At 42.6% G+C, this 9,813-nt stretch overlaps 1 pseudogene; it reads left to right on the forward strand.

Annotated features, from left to right (window-relative positions):
• The first annotated feature begins 1,861 nt into the window (after positions 1–1,861).
• Positions 1,862–9,813, forward strand: part of LOC102828718 — an 8,572-nt pseudogene continuing 620 nt past the window's right edge.

Raw genomic sequence — 9,813 nt, forward strand, 5'->3', positions numbered from 1 at the left:
CTGGGTTTTGGTGTTTTATAAAGTGTTATTGCAGCTTGGCTATTTGGCAGCAGTTTCTTACTCTTTTCGTGTAATGTAGGGGGGACAAAGAGCCCTCCAATAGCAGAAAGGAGGCTATGTGACGGCCAAACAACACCAGTCGGGTAGAAAACAAAACCAAAATCAAAATCAAAAACAAAAGTGGAGTCCTCTGATAGCAGAAGGTAGGCTATGTGACAGCCAAGCAACACCAGTTGGGTAGAAAACAAAACCAAAAGCAAACAAATAATAATAATAACAAACAAAAGCGATAATGAGAGAAAAACAAAGCAACACAACAACAACAAAACAGAAAACAGAAAAAAAACAATGGGGGAAAAGAAAAATAAAGGGGGGAGGGGCTTAAGAAAGAGAGGGAAAAAAAGCGTAGCTTAATGTAAGTAAGTGTTTAATGCTCTACCTCTCTTTCAGTCCCTTCTGTGCTCTTCTCCTTGTTGGTATGTTGTGGAGTCGATCGTGACCCACAGCGACCCAGTATAGTGTTTCCAAGGAGCAGCTGGTGGGCTCAAACCACAGTCCTTGCAGTTCAAAACGCAGTCAGCCTCAGCAAGACTGCTTTGTTATTGGTGGTAAACAACTACTCAAGGTGTCTCAATTTGGGCTGGTCTGTGGTCTTGAATAAGGCAGGCTCTAATCAAACACACACACACACACAGACACACACACACACACACACACGGGGGGGAGGGGCAGAAGAAAGAGAGGAAAAAAGCATGGCTTACTGTAAGTAAATCATATGTGCCCTAACTCTCTTTCAGCCCCTTCTGTGCTCTTTTCCTGGTAGGTATGCTGTGGAGTTAATTGTGACCCACAGCGACTCAGTCTAAGGTTTCCAAGGGGTAGCTGGTTGGCTTGAACCACAGTCCTTGCAGTTCAAAAGGCTTTGCAGTCAGCCTCAGCAGGACTGCTTTGTTATTGGTGGTAAACAACTACTCAAGGGTGTCTCAATTTGGGATGGCCTGTGCTCTTGAATAAGGCAGGCTCTAATCACAAAAAAAAAAAGGTGGGGGGGGGCGGGGAAGGGCAGAAGAAAGAGAGGAAATAAGCATGGCTTAATGTAAGTAAGTCTTTAGTGCCCTAACTCTCTTTCAGCCACTTTTGAGCTCTTTTCCTTATTGGTGTGCTGTGGAGTTAATCGTGACCCACAGCGACCCAGTATAGGGTTTCCAAGGGGCAGCTGGTGGGCTCGAACCACAGTCCTTTCAGTTCAAAAGGCTTTGCAGTCAGCCTCAGCAGAACTGCTTTGTTATTGGTGGTAAACAACTACTCAAGGGTGTCTCAATTTGGGCTGGCCTGTGCTCTTGAATAAGACAGGCTCTAATCACACACACACACACACACACAAAAAAAAGGGGGGGGAGGGGCAGAAGAAAGAGGAAAAAAGCATGGCTTACTGTAAGTAAGTCTTTAGTGCCCTAACTCTTTTTTAGCCCCTTCTGAGCTCTTTTCCTTGTTGGTATGCTGTGGAGTTAATCGTGACCCACAGCAACCCGGTATAGGGTTTCCAAGGGGCAGCTAGTGAGCTCGAATCACATTCCTTACAGTTCGAAAGGCTTTGCAGTCTGGAGCATTAACCCACAGAATCACAGCAGGACTGCTTTGTTATTGGCGTCTCAACTTGGGCTGGCCTGAGCCTTGATGGGCGGGCCTGAGGCTTGGAGGCTGGGCAGAGGGCTGGCCTAGGCCGAAAAAGTTGAGGGCGGGGCTAGTGGCTGTAGGCAAATGGCGCGGCTGTGTCTGATGACATCTACAATGCCTCTCTCTGTCTCCCTGTGCCGTGAGCACCCCAATTTGCCCTATATCCACACTGACAATGCCCAACATGGCAATGAGGACCCCGCTGGGATGGATCACGCCAGTTCCTGTGGCCCAGCTACCTCTCCAGGATCGTCCACCCTCTGAACGGCTCCGCTCAAGCCCCGAGCTCCATGCTCTGCAATGGGCGGGGCAGTCTCCAGGGTGGGAACCAAGCTCAGGCTGGTGGAGGCTCAAAATGCTTGTAACTCCTCAGCAGTTTGAGTTTTTAAAAAAGCAAGCTCATAATGTTAAGGCCTAATGTTTTATGTTTGCCCCAAGGCTGTCTGTCTACCAGGCCGGGGCCTCCCTGCGCGACACCACCCCTGTATTCTCCGGAGCCCGGAAGTTCTCTCTGTTTTTACTTTTTATTGTGAATTGAGTTAAGGTTTACAGGAAAGATCACCAGCTTTGCATTCAACAAATTATACACTTTGTTTCATCTCAATGACTACAATTCCCTCCCTGCAACAACAGTTATCCTACTTAAACCCTGTGACTCCCTATTTACATCTGATATTTCACAAGTGAACAAAACAATATTTGTTGTACGAATAAAACATACATATTCAATGTCCAAAGGGCACATTCTGCAAGCCAACCTCCTGCCCGCAGGCACACAGACTTTATCAATTCATGGGCCATAAATCCAAAACTGCTTTGTCTCCATGCCACCATAATTCCAGTTGTTACAATCACAATTAATCCTGATAAATCACAATTGAACTATAAAATCCGATTACCACCATCTCCCATCTCCTTTCATCAATCAGATCCATCTGAAAAAGAGTGAAACTATTAAGTGGGGATTCCACTTTACACCACCACCCCCATTCTGAAACTAAGATGGTCCTAGGATCGTCTGTTTTTGAAATAAAAGTTTACTCTCCTCTTTTAGCTACACATCTTCTACAATTCCAGTTGTTACAATCACAATTAATACTGTTAACTCACAATTAAACCATAAAATCCTATTACCACCATCTCCCATTTCCTTTCATCAGATCCATCTGAAAAAGAGTGGAACTATTCAGTGGGGATTCCACTTTACACCACCACCCCCCATTCTGAAAGTAAGCACACTCATGAAAGCATGTAAGACAGCATGCCTTTATAAACTCCTTAATTTCTGATAGCCAATTGCCTGTCTTTGGAAACCCTATGCAGGGTCACTATGGGTCGGAATCGAGTCGATGGCACTTAACAGCAACATCAACCCAGTATATTGAGGAAACAAGCTTGTTCCTTGATATGAAGAATCCTTTCATTCCAGTTGGAATTTTAAGTAACTGCATCCATAAGCAAAATCAAGTTAGTAAGATTGTAGCAATTTATACTTGCTAATAGAATCACACATCTTCATCTTGTCAAGTGCTGGTCAGCTAGCCATCCGAACTAGATCAAATGAGTACTAACTTCAAGTTTTGAAGTTCACACACACCTCCCTAAACTTCAGATCAACTGACCGCTTCACTCTCAGACCTGGCCCCTGGGCTCAGGAATTCACTCATCTTGCTAAACTTCAGACCAGCTGGCCCTCCCTATGATCTATAATTTCAAGGTCAATGGGTGTCATTGGAATAGAGCCAAACTCTGCCCATGTCTTACTGCTGCATTTCTGCCACTTCCACTCACTGGTAGACCCAGTTGATCACCAGCAAGCACACTAGACTGCTCATGCGTTCCCGCTAAGTTTCAGTCCTAGAAGATTCCCCTGATGGCCTGACTTTTCTTGCGTTAAACAAGCAGACAGCTTGTTTGACATTCAAGCAATGCTTTTTTTTTTTTTTTTTTTTTTTTTTTTCTTTCACTGAGCATCTTCTGCTTTCCCAACCATTCTGGTTTGGTTTGTATGTATTTTCAAGAGGGAATGTCCCAACTCAGAAGGTTCTGGGTGAGGCTCAGGATTCCACCTAAGGCCCCATACTCTAAAAAGGTTTAACAAGAAGCCTGTTTCCCTAGGCAAATTTTAACTCCTCTTTTAGAAAATTGAATCAGTTATAGGCTGAAGATGAGCTTACAAGTTTCTGTCATCATAATTCCCAATATTCATTTCTATTACACATAAATGTCTATGTTTCAGAAGTAGTCAGGGGAAACCAATATCCACAAGACAGTCAAACATTTTTCCCCTCCTTTGCCCATTTAGCCAATGTCTCAATCCATATGTCTACTCACAGAACTATGTTGTTCCAGGGTTGTGTATAAATCACTATTTAGGTCTATCCCATTTAGCCCATGCATGCCTCCCTAAGTATTCCTGTATCTTCATTGTTCATATGCTATCTCCATCTTCTTGCATATTGCATCCCCCTCGTATATTGCCCTTCCTGATACCTGAGCTAAGGAATCTACCCTCTAGCCAGTGAATTACTCTACCCTCCCTCCCATACCTGGTAACAATCAAAGAGTATTGCTTTTAGTATGGAAACCTTTTCTTAAGCTTTTACAAAAATGGCCTCATGCAATATTTGTCTTTTTATGATTGACTAAAGGAGCTCTGGTAGCGTAGTGGTTACGAATTGGGCTGCGAACCAAAAGGTCAGCAGTTTGAAACTACCAACTACTCCACGGGAGAAAGATGAGGCTTTCTGCTCCCGTAAAGATTTACAGCCTCGGAAACCCTGTTCAGGGTCGCTATGGGTCGGAACCGACTCGAAGGCACTTAACAACAACAACAACAACAACAATTTCACTCAGCATAATGTACTCTAGGTTCATCTATGTTGTGAAGTATTTTGCAGATTCATCATTTTTCTTCAAGGTTGCATAGTATTACATTGTGTCTATGAACCAAAGTTTGTTTATCCATTTTCCACTGATGGGAACTTAGGCTGTCTCCATCTTTTTGCTCTTATTATTAGTGCTGTGATGAACATTGGTGTACACATATCTATTCATGTCCTGGCTCGTGTTTCTTGTGAATAGATACCAAGTATAAGGATCGCTAGGTTATAAGATATTTCTATTTCATCCTCACTGGCTTTAGTGGTTGGTACGTAAATTTGAATAATAGTGATATTAACTGAGCTTCCATGTAGGCACATGGATATTATTTTATCACAGACAGTGTTGTACCTCATGATTGATCTGGATATGTTCTTTTTGAAGATTAATGCAACACCATTCCTCTTCAATTTGTCATTCCCGGTATAGTAAACCATGTGGTCATCAGATTCAAAATGGCCAATACCAGTCCATTTCAGCTCACTAATGCCTAAGATCACGATGTTTATGCATTCCATTTCATTTTTGACAACTTCCAACTTTCCCAGATTCATACTTTGTACATTCCATGTTCCGATTTTCAGTGGATGTTTGCAGCTGTTTCTCTTCATTTTGAGTTGTGCCCCATCAGCAAATGAAGGTCCTCCAGGCTTTTCTCCCACAAGCTTTATTCCATTTGCGTTATCATGGTTAACTCTGCTTTGAGGAGGCAGCTTTTCCTCAGTCGCATTTTGAGTGCCTTCCAACCTGAGGGGCTCATTTTCCGGCATTATATCTGACAGTGTTTCTCTGCTATTGATAAGGTTTTCAGTGACTAAATATTCGGAAGTAGTTCGTCATTCTTTATTCCTAGTCTGTCTTCGTCTGGAAGCTCATCTGAAACCTGTCCACCATGGGTGACCCTGCTGGTATTTAAAATACCGGTGGCATAGCTTTGAGAATCACAGCAACTCACAAGCCACCAAAGTACAACAAACTGACAGACGAGCAGTGGCCATTTGGTTTAAGTGGAAACTGTCACTATAAATTTTGAGGAGACCTGTGTGCATGTGTAGTAGAACTCTCCAGGGATAGGGGTGGGATGTCCATTCGCTCAGGCATCCCCTATAGTCACCAGAATGGAGGTGCGCAGACAGCGAGAGACCAATGAACAGATACTGAAAAAAGAATGTCCACACCTGTATGTCCGCAGTTCTGTCAGGCGTTCGTGGCTGTTCTGATCCTTCCCCCTCTTGGTCTCTCCCAAGTTGGTGGCTCTGGGAATAGCTGAGCATCTTGAATTAGAAATCAATGGATTTCTTGATTCTGCTACAAATTCCCCTAGCTGTAAGCCTTCCAATCTTCAAAATGTTTCTTTATATGTGGTTCAGTGTTCTAGCACCATCCCCTGAGCCTGCTTGGTCTGGTATTCTGTGTTGTTGGAGATGGAGCTCCTCACTGCATGTCTACCCGATCCGCCATCTTGACGTGATTTTTTTGTTCAAACAGAACATGGGAACACTGAATGTTTTAAAATTAAGAAAGGTGTATAATAAGGTTGTATTCTTTCACCATACTTATTCAACATGTATGCTGAGCAAATAATATGAGAATCTGGGTTCTATGAAGAAAAACATGGCATCAGGATTAGAGGAAGACTCATTAACAACCTGCAATATGCAGATGATACAACCTTGCTTGCTGAAAGTGAAGAGGACTTAAAATATTTACTGATGAAGCTCAAAGAGCACAGCCTTCAATATGGATTACATCTCAATGTCAAGAAAACAAAAATCCTCACCACTGGACCAAAAAACAACATTCTTATCAACAGAGAAAAGATTCAAGTTGTCAAGGACTTCATTCTTCTTGGATCAACTAGCCACACTCATGGAAGCAGCAGTCAAGAGATCAGATGACATATTGTATTAGGCAAATCTGCTACACAGGAACTTTTTAAAGTGTTGAAGAGCAAAGATGTCAGCTTGAGGACTAAGATGCACCTGACCCAAGCCATGGTGTTTTCAATAACCCCATATGGATGTGAAAGCTGGACAGTGAATAAGGAAGACCATAGAAGAAGTGATGATTTTGAGTTATGATGTTGGAGGAGAATATTACAAGTGCTACGGACTGCCAAAAGAACCAGTAGATCTGTTTTCGAAGAAGTGCATGCAGAGTGCTCCTTGGAGGCCAAGATGGCCGAACTTCGTCTCTCATACTTCGGACATATTGTTAGGAGGGACTAGTCGCTGGAGAAGAATATCATGTTTGATAAGGTGGAGGGTCAGGAAAAGAGGAAGACCTCCAACGAGATGGATTGGCCAAGTGGCAGCATCGATGGACTCAAGTGTGGCAACAGTGGTGAGGTTGGCCCAGGATCGGGCAGTGTTTCGTTCTGCTGTGCATAAGGTCACTCTGGGTCAGTACCGACTTGATGGCACCTAACAATAACAGCAGCACGATATTTCTAATTTTCAGTGGAAGTACCATACCATTCTCCAGAGTGGTTGAACCATTTTATAGTTCTACCAGAAATGTAGGAGAGTCCTAGTCTCTTCACACCCTCACCAGCATTTGTAGTTTTCTGTTTTGTTGAACTTTGCTGTTAATGCTTGTGTGACATGATATTTCATTGTTGTTTTGATTTGCAGCTTTCTAATGGCTAATGATATTGAACATTTCTTCATGTTTGTTGGTTGCCTGAATGTCTTCCTTGATAAAGTGTCTCTTCATGTTCTGTTCCCATTTTTTAATTGGGTTGTTTGTATTTTTCTTATAAAGACGTTGTAGTTTTCTATAAATTTTGTATCTTTATCCCTTGTCTGATACATCATTGCAAAAAAATTTTTCACAGTCTGTGGACTCCCTTTTTACTCTTTTGGTGAAATCTTTTGATGTGTGTAAGTTTAAAATTTCTAGGAAGTCCCAGTCATCTATTTTGTCATCTACTATTTGTGTGGTTTTTTGTAGTTTGATAGTCTAGGCATGCCATGTTTTACAGCCCTAAGTTCACCCCTCCCCCCTTTTTTAGCCTTAGTTATCGAGTGTCACGATAACAAAAATACCATAAGTGGATGGCTTTAGCAAACAGAAATTTTATTTTTCACAATTTAGGAGGCTATATTCAAAGCACTGACTCTACAGGAAAATTTTCTTCCTGTCATATTTGGAAGAAGGTCCTTGTCTCTTTATTTTCTGCTTCCTGGTCTCTTGGAGAGCTCCATGTATCTTGACATCTCTTCTGTTCTCTTGCTTGTTTAATCTATTTCATATTTCAAAAAACATTGAATCAAGACATTGTTGTTGTTGTTGTTAAGTGCCCTCGAGTCGGTTCCGACCCATAGCGACCCTGTACAGGGTTTCCGAGGGTGTAAATCCTTATGGGAGTAGAGAAAGTCTCATCTTTCTCCCGCGGAGCAGCTGGTAGTTTCAAACCGCTGACCTTAAGGTTCGTAGCCCGATTCGTAACCACTATGCTACCAGAGCTCCGTGACATATCCGACACTAATTCTGCCTAGTTAACATAACAAAGACAATCCATACCCAAATGGGATTATAATCACAGGCATAGTGGTTGAAACTCACTTTACACATTTTGGGGGAGATAAACAATTCAATCCATAATATAGCTTAAGAAAAGTGAAACTCATTGGGCCAGATAACTGTTCAAGAGATATATTTGGCTTCATGCCCAGATAGATCTAGGTTCTTCCTCAGTGAGAAGAATCTGTCTTCTTTTTTTAAATACAGGTTTATTTATTCACTTTTAAAATTGTGGTATCAAAACATTTGCCATTTCTTCTTTCTTCTTATTCTTCTCTTAAAGTTTTTATTGTAAATTGAGTGATAGTTTACATGGAAGAACATCAGTTTTTCACTCATCCTATCATATTTTGATTTGTTGCAATGATTACAGTCCCCTCCATGCATCATAATTTAACAGTATTTGCTTCTATTCCCTCTGTTTTTTTTTTTTTTGTTTGTTTGTTTTGTTTTTTTGTTTTTTTTTGATGTAGACAAAAACATTCAGGAATATATCATCATTTAAACAACCAAAGGGCACATTCTGCAAGCCAGCCTTCTTTCTGGCCACCAGCACAAAGCCTTTCACTTTCCATGAGTCTAGAGTCCTCAGGTGCTCTATCTCTCCATGTCATCACCTCTGTCTCCATCTCTGATGTTGTTGCTTCTCTGGTTAGGGTCCTACATTCCACTCATGCTCTTTTATCTTGGTGGTCCTAGGGTTCTCTGTTTCTGAAATGTAAGATTATCCTCTCCCCACCTTTGTGTTATGCAACTTCTGCCTTTACAGTTGTGACAATCGCTGTTAGTCATGATAACAATTGCTACTGAATCTAAATAGCCCTATTCCCCCATCTCCTTTCACCAGACCCATCTCGACAAGAGACAACTATTCAGTGGAGATTCTACCTTCCCTCACACACTCTGAAACTAAACTCCCTCTTGAAAACTTATAAGCCAGCCACATTGTGCCTTTATAGCCCCCCCCCCCCACCTCCCACCCCCAACCCTGGAGGGTTCTAGTATGCATGTGCACAAATCTCCTCAAAATTTAAAGTGACAGTTTCCACTTAAAACCAAATGGCCACCAATCGTCTGATAGTTTGTCATACTGTGGTGGCTTGTGAGTTGCTGTGATTCTGAAAGCTATGCCACGGGTAAATACCAGCAGGGTCACCCATGGTGGACAGGTTTCAGATGAGCTTCCAGACAAAGACAGACTAGGAAGAAAGAGTGACAAACTAATTCTGAATATTTGGTCACTGAAAACCTTATGAATAGCAGAGAAACACTGTTAGATACACGGCCGGAAAATGAGCCCCTCAGGTTGAAAGGCTCTCAAAATACAACTTGGGGTTTGCACAGGGAGTCAGGCCCCTGGCCGCCACCGCCATCTTGGCCACAGCCACCATCAGCCTGATCCCTGCTCCCCCACCATGGCGAGGACCTCTCTGCAGCCACGTCCGTCTGTCAAGAGGTGCTCAAAACGCTTGTGTAAACCGCGGCCTGTCAGCACGTTTTCTGTAGAAAATGTTTCCTGACAGCAATGAGAGAACATGGAATACATTGTCCCCTCTGTCATGGAAATGTAACTAGAAGAGAGAGAGCTTGCCCTGAACGGGCTTTTGTTGTTGTTGTTGTGTGCCTTGGAGTTGGTTCCGACTCATAGCGACCCTGTACAGGGTTTCCGAGGCTGTAAATCTTTACGGGAGCAGAAAGCCTCATCTCTCCCGCGGAACAGCTGGTAGT

The sequence above is a fragment of the Chrysochloris asiatica genome, unplaced genomic scaffold, assembly GCF_000296735.1.
Source record: "Chrysochloris asiatica unplaced genomic scaffold, ChrAsi1.0 scaffold00167, whole genome shotgun sequence".
In the NCBI taxonomy this organism is placed as follows: domain Eukaryota; kingdom Metazoa; phylum Chordata; class Mammalia; order Afrosoricida; family Chrysochloridae; genus Chrysochloris; species Chrysochloris asiatica.